The sequence below is a fragment of the Rhinolophus hipposideros genome (genome assembly GCF_964194185.1).
Source record: "Rhinolophus hipposideros genome assembly, chromosome: 22".
NCBI lineage: Eukaryota > Metazoa > Chordata > Mammalia > Chiroptera > Rhinolophidae > Rhinolophus > Rhinolophus hipposideros.
The window spans coordinates 21,287,485-21,309,566 of record NC_138068.1 but is presented as its reverse complement, the minus strand read 5'-3'; the positions used below and the strand labels follow the sequence as shown (position 1 = coordinate 21,309,566).

Here is a 22,082-nt window from a genome sequence, read left to right as displayed (position 1 = left end):
GGACTGGACTCCCGTCCAGCAATCTAGTAACTCTTCACTGAGCTATTTATTTAGAACGTGCCATTTTTGTTACATTTATAACACAAGATATGTTTTGGATGAGATTCCCTCCTTGCTTTAAGCAATTCAGAAGTATAAGTCAGTTTCAGATGTTTTCTGCTGAACTGTGTGTCTCCTTGAATGCTTACTATCAAGATGAATTCTGCAAGGTGTGTTCTATTCTTTTGAGAAATACCATTTCAAAGCAAGCTGAGCTAAGTTTGATTGTCTGCACTGGACCTGTGAGAGGATGTGGGCTTTGTCTGCATCTCTTGTTTCAGTTGCATCTATCAGTGAAATAAGCCAGGAGAGCAGTCGTTTGCATTTTAAAAAGCTGACAGGCCAAGGGGAAGTGCACCATAAATAGTGTGTTATAGATTAATGAGGCTTTGAGCTACCCTGGCACCTTCCTCTGCCTTGTGCTGTGTCTTCTGCTGTTTCTCAAGGAATGATGCCTTTTTGTTTTTCAGACCCATGTTTCTCACTGCCTACAGATGATGTTTGGCTTGGTTCACTGTCTTTTCATATCCAGCTGCTTCCAACTGCATGGAATCCTCAGGGATCCATCTACCCACCGCCTCCTGAACAAACAGGGCTTCTTCCTGACTCTTCTTAAACTATTTTCGCTTTTTCCCCCCCTGCATATACTTTGTTTTGTTCTTTTACTTTTTAAGAAATTGAGGTGTGGACACACAATGAGCTATATGTATTTAAAGTGTACAGTTTGATTAGTTTTGACATGGATATACACGTGACACCATTACCACGATCAAGATAGTGAACCTATCAATTGCTCCCACAAGTTTCTTTTGCTCCTTTGTTAATCCCCCTCACTCTCCCCCTGCTCCATCTCCAAGCAAACACTGAACTGCTTTTAGTCACTATAGATTAGTATGCATTTCCCAGAATTTTACATATATCATGTATTTATATTTTATATAAATAAAATCGTACTGAATATGTTCCCTCATTCCCTCCCTTCCTCCCTCCTTCCCTCCTTTCCTCCTTCCTTCCCTCCCTCCCTTTTGTACTTTCTCTGGCTTTTCACTCAGCATAACTATTTTAAGATGTTGTATGTACCAGTAGTTCATTCCTTTTTATTGTTGCTGTATTCCGTTGGATGGATATATCTCATTTGTTTATTCACCTTTTCACAGATGCTTGAATAATCTCCAGTTTGGGGCTATTACAAATAAAGCAACCTTTGTAAATACATACGAGTGGCATGGCTGGGTCATATGATAGATGTATAACTATTTAAGAAATTGCCAAACTGTTTTTCCAAAATATTTTGAAGTGCTTATTTGTCATCCAGATATCTTCTATGGTAAAATGCCTGATTAAACCTTTTACCCATTTAAACAAATTGGGTTGTTTATTTTCTTACTGAGTTTTGAGAGTTCTTTATGTATTCTGGGTATAAGTCCTTTATCAGATATTTTTTTCCTAGTCTGTAGCTTGTGTTTTTATAGTTTTAGTAGTGTTTTCTGAAGAGTAGAAGCTTTAAAATTGTTTTTTGAAATACAATTTCTCAATTTTTTTCTTCTGTGAGCTGGGCTGTGCTTTTGTTGTTGTATCGAAGACATATTTGCCTAACCCAAGGTTGCAAAGATTTATGCTTTCTTCTAGCACTTGTATAGTTTTGGTTTTACATTTAGGTCTGTTGCACATATTTAGCTCATTTTGCATATGGTGTGAAATATGCATTAAAGTTCTTTTTTTTTTTTTGCAATGAATATGCAGTTGTTCCAACAGCAGTTTTTGAAAAGACTATCTTTACTGGAATGCCTTTATACTTCTGTCAAAAATCAGTTGTCCATATATGTGTGGCTCTATTTCTGGACTCTGGTCTATTGATATGTTTGTGTTATCTTTATGCCTATAAACCACACAGTTTGATTTACCATGACTTAAAATCAGGTAGTATTAGTCCTCCAACTGTACTCTTATTGTACAAAGTTATTTTGGCTACTCTAGGTCCTTTGCATTTCTAAGTCAATTTTAGAATCCGTTAGTCAATTTCTACCCAAAAAAACATGCTGGGGTTTTGATTGGGACTACATTGAATCTTTCTCGAGGGAAGAATTTACATCATAACAATATTGACTCTTCCCATCTGTGAAGATAGTGTATCTCTCCATTTATTTAGGTCGTGGTTAATTGTTCTTAGCAATGTTTGGAGTTTTTGAAGCATAGGTCTTATTCACCTTTGTCAAATTTCTCTCAAGTATTTCACAGGTTTTGGTATCGTTGTAATAGATTTTGTTTTTAATTTCAACTTTTGATTGCTCATTGCAACTGTGCAGAAATACAGTTGATTTTTGTATATTGATCTTAATCCTGCAACTTTGCTAAATTCACTTATTTTAGTAGCTTTTTTTGTAGATTTCATTGGATTGTCTACACCATCTGCAGATTGGCAGTTTTACTTCTTTCCAGTTATCATTTATTTTACTTATTTACGTAATACGAATATTTTTTATGTTGTCACTGCCTCAGAGATTCTGTCTTCTTCCATTGCCTCTTGTTATCATCTCGGTCCCAGCCGTTATCATATCTTTTTTTTTCCATCACTTAATGGTGAATCTCTCTAATACCAGACATTCTTCTATCGCATCTGTCTTGCTTGTGGCTGTGAAAATTCGTCTTCAGAAAACACTGGTTTCATTCTATTCAAGACCATATCATGGTTCCCAGGTATCACTTACATGAAGTCCTAACTTATTTGTCTTTCCACATTTGAATGTTTCCCTTCCTGTCAATACTTGACCTCTGTGTTCACCAGTCTGCCTTATTCTACTCTAGTTCCCAATTAAAATAATAGATGGGGCGGGGGCAGTGAGCATTAGCCTTGAGATTGAGAATTTGGTTTGAATTCCCACGTAATATCCAATCCATGTAATCTTTGGTAAGGTCCTTAAGGTACTGTGTGCTCATCTGTAGGGAGATATTAACATGAGAATGTCCTCACAATATGTTTTAAGAATTAAAAGAAAGAACACAGTAATCCTAGCTGTGTGCCTAGGATTTAGTCTGGCACTAATGTGAGCACTGAGTGAATGTATGACTGACTGAATGAATGAATGCTTGCGTATCCTATTCCCATACTGTTGTGTAGGATGTTATCCCATCTCACAGTGCCCACTTCACTTTTCAGGTCTTTTGAATCCTTCCTCATGTTTCAGGGTCAGTGAAGTCTACTTCAGTTACTGATTTTCCTCCATTCTTTACATCCCTGTTGAGTTGCCATCTTACTAAATTTAAGGATTGGGACTTTTTTGAGTGTCTTCGTATTCCTCAAAATGCCTAGCACAGCTGTGTCATAGTTGTTAATAATGATTTGGTTCTGCAGTTAATTTAGAAGCAATATTGCAACAACTGTGTATAGTGCCAGGTGGGTACTAGACTAATGGGGTGGGGCAGGGGGAATCACTGCAGAAATTATATAAATGTCTAACCACTATGCTGTACACCTGAAACTAATATAAAATAATATTGAGTGTCAACTGTAACTGAAAAAGTAATGTTTAAAAATGCTTTCTAAAGTTTGTTTTTTTCAGGGGTTGGGTAAGGTTAAAGTTTTAGGGGGAAGTAAGTTGAATTTTATATGATATAATGGAAATGGTAGGAATATTTTTTATCTGATTAAAGATTAGATTTAAAAGAGTAGTAGTTAATTTTTTTTTTATTAAGTTTGAGTTTGGCCACCATACAGGGTCATTCATGCAACAGGATGAAAGCTTGAGGTAATTAAACCATCTTCTCTCTGTGCCACTTCCTAAACATTTTTTAAAATCACATTGTTTCAGCAGAAGTAGGCTGTTCAGAACTTCTTTAAGGGCTACATACATGTTTACAGTTTAAAAGGGGTAATCTGATTAATATGCATGGAGAAACTGCCCTTATAACAGCCATTGAAAAATGGCTTCAGACTTTTCAGGTTCCATTAAAACGTTCTGTGGTAAGACTGCTTATCAGGGAAAGATTTATTGGACTATTTAAACATTTTAAAATAAGGGGCTTCAAAAACAGAAGGTGATACAGGTTACTTTTATTTGTCATGTTCAATATCCACAGTAATCATTCTAAGCTGTTAGACCTTTCCTTAGTACTTTGCAAATACAGTATGTTAATACAATCTTGACATCCTGGATACTTGCTGAAACACCTGGCTGGTATACAACTGGCCAGTAACCCCCCATCACCGTTCACGTTCTATTCTGGAGTTGTGCTCTAGGGGGTGCTATTCACATAGAACACAATGTGGCAAGTAACCTCTAAAAGTTGTGCAAGTAGGAGGTATTAGCTTATTGCCTTTGGCTCTAATAAGCCAATAAAGTAATTTGAATATTACGGAGAGCTAGAGTTTAAGATGCACTGTGGGATGCGGGAAAGGGTAATTTGCTAACAGCCAGGAGGTCCGGATTCTGGAACCAGTCACCAACTAACACCTAGTCTTCCTCACAGTACCATGAAGAATTTTGATTAGATGTCTATTTAATGGCTAGTATTTTGAATTTAGCTGACGGGTTGAAGTCAGGAATGAATTGCAGCACTGAGAGCACTAAAGGTTTCAATTATGTGGTTGTTGAGAGGTCAGGTGATTAGAAGCAGTGAGGCCGAGGTGAGACTCATGATTTTGGTGTGGAATGTGGATAGAAATCCACACACCAGCTCCAGTTCCACTGGCTGGAGATAGGCTGGTCATCATTTTCAGATTATACTGTGGATACATGGAAGGAAGTAGAAATTGATGATTCACAGAGGGGAGCAAGGAAAGGAGAAGTAGGACTCAGTTCCCTTAGGTCTGGGTCTTCCTAGGACTGTAGATGAATTCCTGCTTCTGCCCACTGTTCAAGGAGTGGCTTGATTGTGGTAGACATTGTGGCTTATATATTCTAGCCTTGACTGATGCCTACCATTTTGTATATGTGCTGCCGAAGCGAGCACTGATGCCTACCATTTTGATGTGTTCCCTGCATGAAACCATTTTTTTTTTCTTGTCTTAGTTCTTTCTACTTCCCTCAGTTACAGGTATATTTCTCCCAACTCATCTGAACTGAAAAGCTACCTATCTTCTCCACAAAGCCTACCTTGTTTTTTTGTTGTTGTTGTTTTTTGTTGTTGTCTTTTGCCTAACTAGAAGAGATGTCCCTGTCATTTTTGGTACTTTTTACTTCCTATCTCAAATTATATCTGGTGCTGTGTGTACAAGTATTCTCTACTATGTTGCAGTCATATTGAAGGCAGGGACTTTGTCTTACCTTTGTATCTATCAGTGCTATGATTTTCTTAAATTTTAGGGTATAGAAGAATCATCTGAAGAACTTACAGTTTGGATTCCTGGATCACCCTCTCCTCCCCATTCTGATTCACTGGGTCTAATATGGGCCTGGAACGTGCATTTGACAAGCTACTCGGGAGAGGTTAGCCAGATGGGCTGGGGGCCCATGTGATTTACAGCATCTGGTCCGGTACCTTGTCTTGCCTTCAGAGAGCGTAGTATGAGCTGTTGATCGCGTAACTACATCAGTGATCAATCAAAACCAGTAATCATTGGTATGTCTGCTAAAAGAAATGGTCTTCAAACCTGTCAGGAACTAGATTTATTTTGTTACTGGCCACCTCGTGTTCTGTAGATTTTTGTGAGTTGTATGAGCTCTTTGTATCCTCAGTTTAAGGTGCCTTTTGACTTTAATTTTTAAATTTCTGACTAGTCTCTTAATTATCCTATGCAAAAAGCTAATTGTGGATATATATGCATTTGAATTCTATCTTTAATCTTATATGTATTTTAAAAATAAATCATAGCATGGCTGTATTATGGAAAGCTATACTTTCAGTCTTTGTAGGAATAGATTTTTCTTACTAATTCTTAATTTGCCCCAATAAATCATTAGTTTCTTTTTTTAAATTAAGTTAAATTTATTTATTTTTAATATGCAAGCAGGGTTTATTAGTGCTACATTCTCAGGGAAGAGAACTGGCCTGGCTGTGGTAGGGGAGAGGGGAGGAGAGAGAGCATTTCTTTTATTTAAATCAGGTGTGTCAAAACTGCGGCCCACGGGCCAACTGTGGTGCACAATCCATTGTTAATTGGCCCGCAGCAAATTCCAAAAATATGTTTAGTTTACTTAAATAAACCAGATGAGGCAATATGTACTTCACCTCGAGTGAGTGGCCCGGCTATTTGTGTATTTTACCGCATATGGCCCTTGGTGAAAACCATTGAAAAAAGTTTGGACACCCCTGATTTAAATCATTAATTTCTATTGATACATTGTTATTAGGTTGATGCAAAAGTAATTGTGGTTTTTTTGCAATTTTTAACCTTTTAAACTGCAGTTACTTCTGCACCAACCTAATAGATATGTAGGGGAAAACAAAACAAGTATATACTTAAGATTTTTCTGATGCAATGGGGGTGCTTAAGACAAACACATAAAACAGCTAAAAGAATACTTAAGGTTGTATGTGATGTAGGACCACTGCATCTTGTGGAGAAGGGGGAAATGAACAGGGACTTAGAGAACCTGGGACATCTCCAAGGAGAAGATAACAGGAGCTGAACCTGACGGTGTTTTGGAATTTGATCAGAAGAACGGGGCATTCTTAGAGGGAAGAACATAATGAAGGCTCATTTTACAGATGAAAACGAGGCTCAGAAAAGCAAAAGTGAGTGACAGAAGAGGTACTAGTTCCCTAACCACTGCTGTATCTACTTTATGGAGCATTCGGAGGTTTCCACTGTCATCAAGTAGAAGACAGTCGTGTTACTGTCGCTGTATGTCAGCACTGGCAGTTTCCAGTTTTAACTGATAATCTCAAAGTGCAGAACCAAATTTTTTTTGCAAAAGAATTATAAATTTGACAAAGTTGGTCTTTGAATAGTACGTTTAGTTTGGTGCAGTTTTACAAGTATTAAAGAAAATTTGAAATAATTATATTTTGCTTTGTATATTCATTGAACTCCTATTTACTTAGGGTTAGGGTTAGGGGTTAGGGTTAGGGTTTGCCCTTCTTAAGGAGGTGAGGATGTCCAGTAGGAATTCATAGTTTTCATTTTACTAGACCTATTGATAAGTCTTCTTGAAATGCTTTCTTCATTTGGTTTCTAGGCACTACTACACTCTGTTGGTTTTCCACCTTTGCTTCCTGTCTCTCCAGCATTGGGCTACCCAATACCCAATGTTTAGTATGTGAATCTCTTGAGTTTATACTCATTTGATTGGTGAACTCCTGAAAATCTCGTATCTCCAGCCCATATCCTTTGCTGAGCTCATGAAGCCTAATATCTGCAGCCCATAGCTCTTCTTTGAACTCGCAATTCATTTGTGTAATTGTCCACATGACATCTCCACTTAGATAGATATCTAATAGATATCTCAAACTGAAAAATGTCTGAAAAAAGGAAAAAAAAAAATGTCTGAATCTGAACTTCTCAAACCACGTCTTCCTTCAATCTTCCCTGGATCTCGCCTTTAACCAGAATACTTGGAGTTATCCTTGACTTTCCCCCCCCCTTTTTTTATTGTGTTAAAATATACATGACATAAAATTTACCATTTTAACTATTTTTAAGTGTACAGTTCAGCGGTATTAAATACATTCACATTGTGTAGCCATCACCACTATCCGTCTCCTCTTGTAAACTGAAACTATACCTTTTAAAAAATGTCCCCATTCTTCCTTCTCCTCTCAGCCCCTGGCACCCACCGTTGTCTCGAAGATTTTGACTACTCTGAGTACCTCATGTAAGTGGGAATCATGCAGTATTTGTCTTTTTGTGACTGGCCTATTAACACTTAGCATGATATCCTCAAGCTTCATCATGTTGTAGCATATTACAGATTATTTTTCCTTTTTAAGGCCTAATAATATTCCATTGTATGTATACACCGCATTTTGCTTATCCATCCATCCATGGACATTTGGGTTGCTTCCATATTTTAGCTATTATGAATAATGCTGCTATGAACATGGGTGTACAGCTATCTCTTCAAGACTGCTTTCAGTTATTTTGGGTATATACTTAGAAATGGAATTCATTGCTGGGTCAGATCCTAGTTTTAATGTTTTCAGGACCGTTCATACTGTTCACAGCAACTGTACCATTTTACATTCCCACCAACACTGCAAGATTTTGAATATTTTCTTTGGAGACATGTCTATCCAAGTTGTTTGAGCATTTTTGAATAGGGTTTTTTGTTGTTGTTGAGTGTTAAGAGTTCTCTATATTCTGTATATTAATCCCTTACCAGATATATGATTTGCAAATATTTTCTCCCATTCTGTGGGTTGCATTTTTTACTCTATGGATAATGTCCTTTGATGTACAAAATTTAAAAATTTTTCATAAAATCCATTTTGTCTATTTTTTCTTTTGTTACCTAGTCTTTAACCAAAAACCTTGGAGTTATCTTTGACTTTTTCCCCCCCATTACCACAGCTAGTAAGTCAGGAGATGCTGTTTGCGCCACCTTGAGAATATATACAAAATCTGAATAGCATCTTAATTTCATTCCTCCCATTCTGGTCCAAACCACCATCTCCTCTGACCTGGCTTATTGGAGTTGCAAGCTAGTTGTTTTCCCTGCTTCCATTATTGCCTCACCATCTGTTTTAAACATAGCAGCCAGAGTGACCAATTTAGTCATGTCTTGTAATTTCTCTTCCTAGAACCCTGTTAATGACTCCCACTTCACCCAAAACCAAAGTGTTTTCAATGACTTTCAAGTTTTCTATGATCTAAGACACCCCGCCCCTACCCTTCCACCCACCCCCCCCACCCCCCCCGCCACACACCTCTCTGAACTCATATCCTACCACTTTCCCAGCCCCAGCCACACTGATCTTGGCTCTTCCTTGAATACTCTAGTCCCCATCTTGTGTCAGGACCTTTACCTACACTTTCTTTCTCCACCTGTCGTCATTTCTTCACTTCCCTTCTCAATGAGGCCAATCAGGCTACCCCATTTTAAATTATACCCTACCCTCCTCATCCCTCTTTACCAGCTCTCACCTTCTAAAATAGTATATCTTTCAGTTCCTTATTTTGTTTATTGTCTGTCTCTCCTTGCTAGAATGTAAGTTCTAAAGGGGGCAGGGATTTTTGTTTATTTTGTTCATCGACGTCGGGCACATGGAGATGCTCAGTGCACATCGGTTGCATGAATGAATGAATGAACAGAATAGGAAGCAAGGTAGACCTGTGGTCCCTGCTCTCACGAAATTTGCAGTGTGTAGCTTGCTTTTGCCAAGTGATGTTATCCATAGTTTCCATATTTTTTTGTTTGGTTTAAGTATGTGCAATTCAAAATCTTTGTGAAATAGTAGGCATTTAAACTTTGGAAAGCATTATTTCTTTAAGAGAATGCTGTCTTGAGTTATGCCTTGAACCAAATTAAAACTATAAAGCATTAAAATAGAAAAGCCATGTGCCAGAAAAGGTGATGATATGACTAATATTTGAAAAATACTTAGGTTGCTTTGGATCTTGATTCATTGCTTGGAACACTTAATTACAAAATGTTCTATTTCCTTGCAGTAAAAAGCAAATTATTTGGCTTATAAATGGGATTTAGAAATCATTTCTAAACCAGCTCTCATTAGGGTCCTTTATTTCTTTATTCTTTTGCAATCTACCATTAAAAACAATCCTAAAATTTTATTTAAACCCCAAATTCTATGGCAGAAATCAAATATGGAAGACTTTTGAACAAATATCTAGTGTTGATGCAAACGTAAATAGTAGATAACATATTGATGCCAACTGAGGAAATATGATTAGACTTAGTCAATAAATAAATCTGTTAACATAATCTGCCATGTGTCAATTTAAATAATGAAAGCATTGCTGTAGGAGGATGTTTTGTTAAGTGTCCTACAAGGCCTGTGTCTTCTGTGCAAGCCGACCATGTGGCTGTGCAAGCCTGCCACTTAATAATTGGGAAATAATAATAAGACTTGTTTTTCTGCATCTTAAATTGTTTCTCTGAGGGAGGATATAGTTACTTGTACATGAAACTATAATGGGACCGCTAATATATTTTTGTCTATTTATGACTGACACACTTTCTTTCCTTTTTCCTGAATATTTGCAATGATTTGATAATAAAACACTTCTGTGATGGTTTTTATATTTAAAAAACATTAGGATAAATGTTATGAAGGTTATAAAATCTGGCCTTAGTGGCCATGCACTTAAAAAATAAATAAATAAATAAAAATAAAGGAAAGAAATTTTCAGTTGATGTGAATTTTGAATTTCTATTTACTCTGAAAAATTATGGTAGCTCACCCTGGCCTGTTTGGATGTATTTCTTTGCAATTAAAAGCTCACCACTTAAAAAAAAAATTTTTTTAATTGTTTCTATTTTTATTATTTTTTAAATTAAAGTTTATTGGGGTGACAATTGTTAGTAAAGTTATATAGATTTCAGTTGTGCTTACCACTTTTAATAGCAAAAAAATTAAGTTTTAATTGCCTCTCTTTTTAGTTCCATTTCACAGACAGAATTTATTAAAAGTGTGAAATATCAGTCCTTATTAAGAGAATTTTCAGGGAATGTGGTAAAAGTAAAGTTTTCTGTGAAAATGCAGAGGAATAATTGGGATGAACTGAAAATTTGTAGGGTTTTCCAGCTGGATATATGAATTATGTATCTATCTGTAGGTTCTATAGTTACTTTATAAAAGTAGAAACTATTATTAACCTTTGTTTTGTCTCCCCATCAGAGATGTTGATTGTGTGCTTGAAATGCAGAATGGTTTAATTTTTTTTTTTTTTTTTTTTTTATGTCTCATGTTTCTTATTCTGTCAAAAGACAAGAAATAAAAAGACTGCTTGGCAGAAAGTTAACTTAGGTGTACATGAAAATCTGTATAGGCACTCCCACTTTTTGAATGGAGGAATTCCAACAAAACTGCATGTAAAAATCTCTCTGAATATTTTCCCACTAACGTTTGATATTAAACCAGAAACACTTTTCTGAAGAGTAAAAAGAAGTCTCAATATATAAAGTGGGAAATTTATAAGGAAATAGTGTCATAAGTGCTAGACCTCTTGTAAGTTTTAGTCTTCACCTGTAGCTTCACTTTTACCTTGAGAACTGGGACTTTTGGTCTCTTAATTAGTGCCTCTGTGGTCTTTGGGCTTTAGTTTCCTCTGGGTAATAGGCTGCAGCAATAGATAATCTTAATAAAACTCCTATTTTAGGGTTTTCAACCTCAAGTTATAGATAGATAGATAGATAGATAGATAGATAGATAGATAGATAGATAGATAGATAGATATAGATATAGATATATATCAAAATAAATTCTATTTGGACTTAAGAATGAACTGAAAAAGTAAAACCATGATAGTACTAGAACATACAGGTGTTATGTTTTTATAATCTGTCTAAACATGAGATCAGAATCAGACAAACTACTGATAAGAGCATAATTGCAAAATATTCAAGAGAAATTACCACTTAAAATAACTTGGTTAAGGTAGAACTTCCTAAATGGTGGAGTAAGGAGCCTGGCAAATCCAAAAGCAGATAAAACTTGAGCAAAATTGTTAAAAGTGATCATTTTTAACTTGTTCTGGATTGATCCCAGCAACGTTACTTAATAATCCCAAATTAGAAACAATCCAAATGTCCATCAGTAATAAATACAGTGTGGTATGTTCTGTCAAATACTACTCAGCAATAAAGAGAAACGAATGTTGATACGTGCTACAAACATACTAAGAACTCAGACACAAAAGGCAAAATATTATGTAATTCCTTTTATGTGAAATATCCAGGAGTGGCTAATTTATAGGGACAGAGTGAGCAGATTAGTGGTTGCCTGGGACTGTGGGTATAAATGGGATTTCCTGTAAAGAGACATAAGGGATTTTTTTGGGGAGTGATGGAAATGTTCTAAAATGGGATTGTGGTGATGGTTGTACAACTCTAAGTTTACTAGAAATCATTATAATTGTGAGTTTAAAACAGGTATTTCTATTATACCTCAATACAACTCTTATTTTAAAATGTTGGGGTCTTTTTCTACCCCAAAGGAGTGGCCCAACTATAGCACATCTCTGCAGATGGCATTTTCTTAGGTGGCCGCTGCTTTCAGTATATTTAGTTCAGGCATTCTGAGAGCTTGGTGCCAGCAGGAGACAGGACATGGGCTTTGTTAGTTAGAGTTTGTGTTATAATCTTAGGCGCATCAAAGACACCAACCTAATTTGTTTTTAAATTCATAAACTAGGGTTCAATAAATACCTGACTTAAAACCTTAAAAGAATTTGGATGTCCAGTTTTGTTATTCACATAAAGCCTTCTTCTGAAAGATAGTAAGAGCTATAACTTGACAAATGTAATGCTCAGTGTTGTCCTTGCAAATAGGCATATACCCCTAGGATGAATGGTACCTTATTTGGGACAGGGCAGGGATAGCAAAAATGGTCACAATGTTTGGGAAAACCAGCTCTGGACTAGTAATTTTTAATAGTTACTAGCATAGTAAGTCCTGAGTATATTAAGTTTTTGCCATTTCAAAAATCAGTAGCTCTTCCATAAAAATTCTTAAAGACAACATAATTTGATTGAATACATCATATTTAATAGGAATTTAATTCCCCTTTTCAGACCGTATCCACCCTTGTCCTATGTTAATTAAATGAAGGGGTTGGATTAGATTCTAAAGCTAATGGTCTGCGGTTTGATCCTGCTAAATTTATTTATTAAAAAAATATTTTTTATTGGGGAATATTGGGGAACAGTGTGTTTTTCCAGGACTCATCACCTCCAAGTCAAGTCGCTGTTTTTCAATCTTGTTGTGGGGGCGGGGTGGGGGGGGGCCGCAGGCCACCATCCCATGGGGGAATTGAACCGGCAACCCAGTTGTTCTGAGCTCGTGCTCCGACCAACTGAGCCATTCGGCTGCCCTGATCCTGCTAAATTTATTTTAAACAAATAGGATATTTTAATGTATTTATCCAACAAATAAGCATTGAGTATGTTAAAATATATGACCCCTGCCCTCAGAGAATAGTAATGGAGAATCAAGTCAACAAATAACTGAAAATCTTAAGTACCGAGGTGGTATTATGTACTATCAAGCTACATGGAAAAAGCACTAGGAGGGTCCTTTATGAATTCTGCTTGTTTTGGGAATCATCTCTCCCAAAGGGAAGACTCTTGATAAGTCTTAAAAGATAGTTTTTCAGGTGTGTAGAGAAGAGCTTATTTCATTTGAGTGTTCAGTGTAGGAAATTGGTTGGAAGTCTGATGTGAGTAGAATCACTGGATATCATCCCTCATGCTTTAGAATGTAGGGTTATGCGTTGGTTTATTCCAGCAAATGAAAATTCCCACTTCACTTATTTTCTGTGCTTTTGATCCATCAACTTTTAAAAATCTGCTATCACAATTCAATTCAATTCTTGATTTAAATGGTGATCCACGGCTGCTGCAGTCTGACTTGTATTCCATAAGGGCTGATGACTCAAACATCAGGAGAATTGTTTTTCAGTTTTGTTTTCAAGATCACTTGTGCATTTAATTATTTCTCTACATTTTTTAAAAATTGACACAAAATTCATCCAAGCTTTGTAATGTTGAGTGTGTAAAAATATCAGCAAATTATGAAGTCGTTAAGAACTGATAAAAGAGGAATCTATACATTGTCATAAATTGGAGAGTTAGAATGTCTTGGTTTTGGTGAGCCCCAAAACCCTGTTTTCAGGTTATTTAACTTAATGATGTCGTTACTAGACTACACAGAGGATCAGTTTAAACAAGACAAAGAAGTTTCAACAAGAAAGTGGTAGGGCGGTACCTCACATACCCCCTCGGTACCTCACATACCCTCTCGTCCTGTCCTCTGATTTGACATGTGAGAGGACCCTGATTTTGATTTAGATAATTCACTTAGTAGCTGAATCAGAACAGTTCCTTTCATCCAATTCAATAGGCTCTTTCTATTGAATTGTAAGAGAAATTCAGTGTCTCTTAAAAATGTGTATTGTAAATTACCAAAAAAAGGGAAGATACTTCATTTTCTGGTCAGCTGTGTATTTCAGACTTTAAATATTTGTTGGAAAGCCTAGTGGAGAGTTGGTTGGAGCTCGTCCTCTCAACCACAAGGTTGCCGGTTTCGACTCTCGCAAGGGGTGGTGGGCTGCACCCCCTGCAACTAGCAATGGCAACTGGACCTGGAGCTGAGCTGCGCCCTCCACAACTAAGATTGAAAGGACAACAACTTGACTTGAAAAAAGTCCTGGAAGTACACACACTGTTCCCCAATAAAGTCCTGTTCCCCTTCCCCAATAAAATCTTTAAAAAAAAAAAAAAAAAGAAAGCCTAGTGGAACCAAAGAAGGTAAGTGAGACAGCCTTTGTTCTTGGAGTTCACAAGATTATCTAACATATAGAAGCTGAGACAAATTGCCCTATGTTGTCTGCCTACTTCCAACAAAGCTGTGAAGTCTGCCTGTCACTCTCCTTAATCTTCTACAGGTTTAATGCTGTCTAGTCATGGTGACCTCCTTTTAGTTCTTCACACAAGTCATGCTTCTTCCCATACATTCTGTTTCCTCTGCCTCGAACACTTGAAATACTCATCTTTTTTTTTTAACCTAGTCCACTTCTCATCTTTTAAGTTTCACTTCATCAGAGAATACCCCGTATAACCCACCCCTCACTAACTCTCCCTCCACCTACTGATGTGAGGCCCATAGTTCTCTTAATTTTTCCCTTGTGTTTTTCCCTTTATAGCACTTACTGTTTATTATACAGCAGGTCCTCAAATAACGTTGTATCATTATAACGTTGTTCCATTACAACGCTGATGAGAGGCTAATGACTGTACGTAACTCTTATTTATGTCAATTAGCCTATGGTAAAATTGGTTTCGTTTTATATAGTGTAGCCACAATTCCAAAACGATATTACATCGATTCCATATCGATGTTAAGTGAGGATTTACTGTACAGTGCTACCTCAGTTTTCGAACATAATCCATTTCGGAAGACCATTAGAGGTCTGAAACATTCAAAAACTGAGGCACGGTTTCCCCATAGAAAGTAATGCAAAACCGATTAATCCGTCCCAGACCTTTAAAATCAACCCCTAAAACTGCAAATTTAGCATGAATTTTACTATCTAATGATACTACAGATCCATAAAATTTACGGCATTCGTAAACCGAAATCTTCATCAATACACATGTTCAAAAACCGAGGTACCACTGTACATTTATTTGTATGAGAATTCAATTATTTTTCTAATAGACTGCAAGCTCTCTGTGGGCAGAGAGCATGTTTTTTGTTCACTATTATATCTTCAACACTTAATGCCTGCCCCTCAGTAGGTGGTTTGAGTTTTTCTAAAGCTGCTCTATTGCTGGAAGTCAGAATTTAGCATAGGTTTTATGTTTTTTGTTTTTGTTTTTTGTAAAGGGCCAGATAGTAAACATTTTTGGCTTTGTTGACTGCATGATCTCTATACCCAGTTCTCCTGTTATCATGGGCAAGAAGCCTTTAGATATACAGTATGCAAAGGAATGGGCATGGTCCTGTTACAATAAAACTTTATTTACCAAAACAGCTATCCTTTGCTGATTCCTACTGTAAAGATCATCTCCTAATGCTGTAAGTAATAATTTTGTTGAACTTGAAAACTTTCATTATGCAAATTTGCAAACTCTCCCTATGTTTTGTTGTTTTTTTAAGATGATTTCATTTTTGTATGGTAGAATGTTAAAGAGACGATTTAAAAAAAGACTGATCTTAAAATAATGTTTTCATTTAAAAAGCTTTAAGATTGTTATAATTATTTCCTTGTTATTTAACAATATATTTTTACTTAACCCAATTTAAGTAGTATGCTTGTACTTTTGTTAACTTTATATTTCTGTTTAAGTAAATGTGATTCTTCCCCCCACCCCTTTTTCCGCCTCCCCAGCCCACTCTGGTTCAAGCCTTCAAGCCGTTGTTTCTCAGTCTCGTGTAGGACACAGCTCCCTGGCCCATGCTGGTGTTATGAGTCTTGTGCTCCCTCCGGCTGCCCACTGCAGCCCAGCCCCAGGGAGCTCTGTTGTTCACAATCTTAGCTGTAGAGGGCGTAGCTCACTGGCCCATGTGGGAATCGTCCTTGGCACAGCGCTCCAACCACCTGAGCCACCAGGCTGGCTCATGATTCTTTATATTAATTTAAAAATAAAAAATTGTTTTGGTTTGGGAGTAAAATGTAGATTAAAGTTTTATAATGTATTAACTTAAAAAAACAATGTTTTTTATAACTTGAAGCTTGAAATGAAATGAAGTGTTGTTCTTATGTAACAAATTAACATTCCAACTATGCAAGTAAAGACTATCTATAATGGAAGGCAAATTGATTATAAGCAACAATGTTTGTTTATTTTCTGACATTGTTGTTTGAAGGTCTGGAGTCACGTGCTGGATGAGAGATTTGATCTGATGAATCCAACTCCAAGGTCTAGATCTCAAGCATATTTGTAGAATCATTTTTATGCTCATTGATTTATATTGAATTATACGTTATATATTTACTTAAGTTTTAAGTTTTCTTAGACTTTGCCTTTTAGCAGTGGCCCACTTTACATATAAAATGAACATTACATGACTAAAAATAACAATTTAGGATCGGCCGGGTAGCTCATACCCAGTGGTTGGAGCGCTGTGCTCCTAACGCCGAGGTTGCCAGTTTGATTCCCACATGGGCCAATGAGCTGCGGCCTGTACAGCTAAGATTGTGAACAACAGCTCTCCCTGCAGCTGGGCTGCCGTGGGCTGCTGTGAGCAGCCGGAGGTTGGTGTGGGCTGCTGTGAGTTGCTGAGTGCTGCTGCGGGCTGCTGTGTACTGCTATGGGCTGCTGTGTGCTGCCATGAGCGGCCAGCAGCCAGCGGGAGTGGCCGTGAGCCGCTGTGAGTGGCCGACCGGCGACCGACTGCCTCAGCTGAGGGGAGTGCAAGGCTCATCATACCAGCATGAGCCAGGGAGCTGTGTCCTACATAACTAGACTAAGAAACAGTGGCTTGAACCAGAGAGATGCGGGGGGCGGAAGAAGGGGGGAAAACAATTTAAAATACCTTAATATTCAGAACCATCATGGCAGTAGTCATGATCAGAGTAAGAAATCAAGGGCGAGACTGTTGTGAGATAGTCTTAGACCCATGGACTGCTGCACATGTTCACTTAATGCCCACAAGGGAGTTTTCCAACTGTTCTGTTGTGAATTGGGAACTGTTTTCTTTTTGCAAAGTATATTTGATAACAATAGACAGTTGCAAGAATTATGAAAGGAACTCTTGTTCACCAGTTGTTTACATCTTGCCCATTTGCTTTATCATTGTGTATATGTTATGTATATGTAATTTCTTTGTGAACCACTCTGAGAGTAAGTAGAAGTTTGCCCTTTTTGTTCCTAAATAACTAAATGTTTATTTCCTAATATCAAATACATTGTCTTACATAGCCATATCAAAAGTGCTTTTTATAGCTCCTATACCTTGATCCAATCCAGTTCAATCCAGGATCACACACTGGATTTAATGGTATTGTCTTTTTAATCTTTCTTATTCTGAAATGGTTCCTCAGGGCTACGTCCCTGCTTCACTTCCTTCCTCCCTCTGTCTCTTTTTGTGTGTGTGTGTCTTTCCATCTTTTCAGTCTTGCTTGATCTTGGCAATTTGAAAGAGTACAGGATGTAAAGAGTGTCCCTCAGTTGTCTGATGTTTTCTTATGATTAGATTTGGATTATGGATTTTTGGCCAGAATACTATAGTAGTATTAATGTGTTCTCCTTCTCCTTCCTCTTCCTCTTCTTTTTGTATTCTTCTTAATCCTTCATTTAGGGAGATGACAGTTTGTCTCAATATTGGTAATGTTAAATGTTAACCTTGTTCATTTTGTTAAAGTTGGTCTGCCACCTTACTCCACTGCAAAATTACTGTTTTTTTGTGATCAAGAAGTAACTTGTGGAATATATTTTGAGACAACATCGATACCCTGTTTTTCATCAACTTTCTATTCACCAATCTACCAGTGATCTTCTACTTCTGTCATTTTTTCTGTATTTACAAGCTGACCTCTACTAGAAGGAATAGCTTTCCTTTCTTCCATACTGATTCATTTTTAAAATTCAAAGTTCATATATTATGCTTCCACTCGTTACTACCATTTATTTTGGTGCTCAGATTGTCCCACAGTTGACCATGGCAGCTCCTTCTAACTGGCTTCAGTGTCTTTTGCACATGTCCCCATCATTTCTGAGTAGTCTGTGACTTTCTCGTACAAGATGTTGCCTGCTTACGTTGTAGTTTCCCTGTCCCACTTTGGATTGGTTATTTCTCCAAGAAGCCCTGGTTTTAGGAGAAAATGTAGTTTAGAAATCAAGATCTGAATGTAAGATGTGTTCATTGCTATAAGATATCATTGCTTCTAGACCCTCTCAGCAAATAGCTAGGAGTATATGTATGAATGTATTTGTGTGTGTATTTCTATGTCTCTTATTTTTAATATAAAAATATAAATATATAATATAAAAATAAAATTCATGAGTTTATATTGATACCTCCAATTCAAATCAAACACCTTAGGTATGTATATTCTAGTTTTCCTACAGGAGGACATTAAATTTTTTTTAAAAAACCAACCCCTTTATAAATTCTGTAAAGCAACCAAGTTAGCAGTTGTGTTCACCACTCCTGATATATTGCACTGTTGGTTTCTCATCCTTTATTTATAAAAGTTGTGGTGTATCAACTCATGATGTGATCAGTGAGGTAAATGAGTATGTTGGTATCACTTTAAACCTTATGTCACACTTTAATTCCTATTGTCTGAATGACTTAAGTATTGTCCTATTCATCCGCCAACTTCATCCATAATTGGCACACTGTTTAAAGAAACCACTGCTTTTATTTTTCTTTGTATTATGGAAAATATCAGATCTAAAAAATGGACCCTGGTGTGCTTAAACATCCAGCTGCAGGAATCACCAACTTGACTCCTCTTGGAGGAAATCCTAGACAGCATATAAACATCACTAAACATTTCTGTGTGTATCTCTTAAAAGATAAAGACTTTCCATAAAAACAGTCACAAATCTGTTACACCTTAAAAGTTTAAAGTAATTCTTTAATTAAATATCTAGTGAGTCTTAAAAATTTCCCAGTTATTTCACAGTTTATTTTTCAATTTATTTCTTACAGTTGGTTTGTTCAAACGAGAAAGCAAATAAGGTTCACACATTGCATTTAAGTCTTTTATTTCTCTTTTAATGTGTAGGTTCTCCTCATACTCTTTCCCCACTCCTGTCCCTTTTTCCTACAAATATGGGTTGTTTGCACAATAAATGTTATCCTGTTTTGGACTTTACTAATTTTATTCATGTGCTGTTAACACGTTCCTGTGTCCCCTCAACGTTCTATACACTGATTGTTAGATCTAGGGGTTCCATCAGATTCAGATTTACTTTTGTTGTCATTAATAATGCTTCATATAGGTGGTGGTATACTTCCATTAGGAGGCACACGAATGTCTATACATCTGTCATCTCATTTTAGTGGCAATTGATCATTACCTAGATTAATTTTTTTATTAGGGATTTGCAAAATGATGATATTGCAAGTACATGATTTTTTCATTTTAGTTGGATTATTTCACTAGGGATTAGTTTTCACCAAATGTTTATCTAGAGGTACAGTTCATATAGGAAGGCAGGTAAAATGCTTCATTCACTAGTGTCAGAATAATGTATCGATTTTCTAGTGTCCTCCAAAAGGTGATCCATTCATTTTTTATAAGTATAATTATGAATTTATTAATTTAAATATTTTGCTGTGTTTAATTCCATTGCAGTTACTATTTTTTATTGATGCTCTAATTATCCGTTTTTGTTAGTGGGAGTCTCCTCAGGTTGGCACCTAAGTCGTTTGGACACAACTCCAGAAGTCTTTGATGGCTTTATTGCTTTCTGATATGACAAATTTTGTACATTTCCTGCTCCATACCTGGGGTCAACTTTTTCTAAAGAGTCCTGCTTCCTTTTAGTGGGAAATGATATTTAGGATACAGTCCGAGAAGTGAAAGAACCACCTTTATTTCTTTTTTAAACAACAGCAAGTATTCTCTCACGCAGTTCCTATGGGTCAGAATTTTGAGGCAGTTTAGCTGGATGGTAGTGGATTGGTATACGAGCCAGGTGATGCTGGCATTGGCAAGAGATTTCAGTTACCTGAAAAGCTCAAGGTAAGAGCTCCTTACCTTGTGGAGCTCTTCCTACGGCTGCCCGAGGGTCTTCATGCCACAGCGGCTGGCTTCTCCCAGAGCATGTGATCCAGGACAGCCAGTAGCATCTTTTGATTCATTGTCTAGACAACAGCGTATAATGCTCTGGCTGTGGGTCCAGACTACCTGGTGCTGACACTTACTAGTTCTGTGGGTTAAGTAAGTAAGTAAGTTACTCAACTCTTTATGCCTTACTTTCCATAGCTGTAACATTAAGATAATGTAATACCTACCTTAGAGGCTCTATATAAAATAGGGCCTTTGTGAAGATTCAGATAATGAGAAGAACAGTTTCTGATACTTAGTGAGTACCCATTGTCAGCACTCAGCCTGCTGCTGCCGCCATTATTACCACCTCCCATAGGATGAACTAAAGACCTGAAACCTAGTCAGTAAGTTACCCTTGACAGAAATAGTCTTTCTTCCTATTTGCCAAAAATTGCCACGACAGAAAAATTGTTTCCAGATTGCTGATATCCCAGGTATGTTAGAAGATTAAGGGTTAGAGAATTTATAGCCTCACCTGTTTGACTATGTGTGTGCAGGATCTTTCATTCCTAATCTGTGTCAATGGAGATTTTAGTGCAGGATGTGTGTCCACATAATGTAACCCAGGAAGCAGCCAAGCCTCCCTTCCCTTTAAAAAACTTTTTAAAGTACACATTCATAGGAAGTTACCAAAAAGAAAAAAGTACAGGGAGGTCCAGTGAACCCATCACCTAGTTTACCCCAATGTAATATCTTGTAAAACTACTGTATTTCTCCGAAAATAAGACCTAGCCAGACAATCAGCTCTAATGCGTCTTTTGGAGCAAAAATTAATATAAGACCCAGTCTTATTTTAACATGTCGGGTATAATATAATGTAATATAATGTAATATAATTAATATAGCATATCGGGTCTTATATTAATTTTTGCTCCAAAAGACGCATTAGAGCTGATTTGTCCGGCTAGGTCTTATTTTCGGGCAAACAGGGTACACTGCAGTATCAGTTTTTAATGATCAATTTTCATTTAGCAGAACTTGACTGAGCAGCTATTATATGCTAGATATTTGGTGGTGTAAGTGATTAAACTCTGACCTTGGCCAGTTCAGTCCTTCCCTCTGGGTGCTCATTGTTATATTTCTAAAAATGTTTTTTATTTGGTCTTCATTGTTGGAACTTGCATTAGCAGTTTCTTTAATGTTAAACATGATGTTATTACATTCATATTTGCCTTGTTTTGAAAGAATTTTTGCATCGTGTCCCCATCTTTCGTTTTATAATCTTTACAGCCTCAGAACCATGTTGCCTGCATTGTCTTATTTTAATCACGTGCCAGTTTTGCAGTGCTACCAAGTCTGGATCTGAGAGGCAGCTTGTATGAATCATTTACATACATTTCTGTTTATATTCCCCAAATTAATTTGCAACTTTACATTTTTCATCCAATTACATGTTCAAAGTAAATTTTAATAATTCATTTTATGAAGGTATTTGTCATATGTGTGATTTTAAAACTGGCTCAAAGAGCAGAAGCTTTAAACAATAGCAGAAACCAGACAATATGTAGGACTTTAAATAGTAATTGTTAAACATTTGAATGTTCCCAAAAATATGAGTCTGTGTGTCTATGTGTGTCTCTATATGTTATTCCACTAGGGACTTGCATAGATAGGTTTTGCACAATATCCTTGCTGTTATTGTCAGCCATAAACAAATTACACGTATTTAACAAGTTAATGTCAGATTGGCCAGGAG

General features: G+C 36.7%; 1 protein-coding gene across 2 annotated transcripts in view; it reads left to right on the top strand.

Annotated features, from left to right (window-relative positions):
• The window catches only part of CBFA2T2 (CBFA2/RUNX1 partner transcriptional co-repressor 2), a 131,435-nt gene that overhangs the window by 27,777 nt on the left and 81,576 nt on the right, over positions 1–22,082 (top strand). The window lies entirely within an intron of this gene.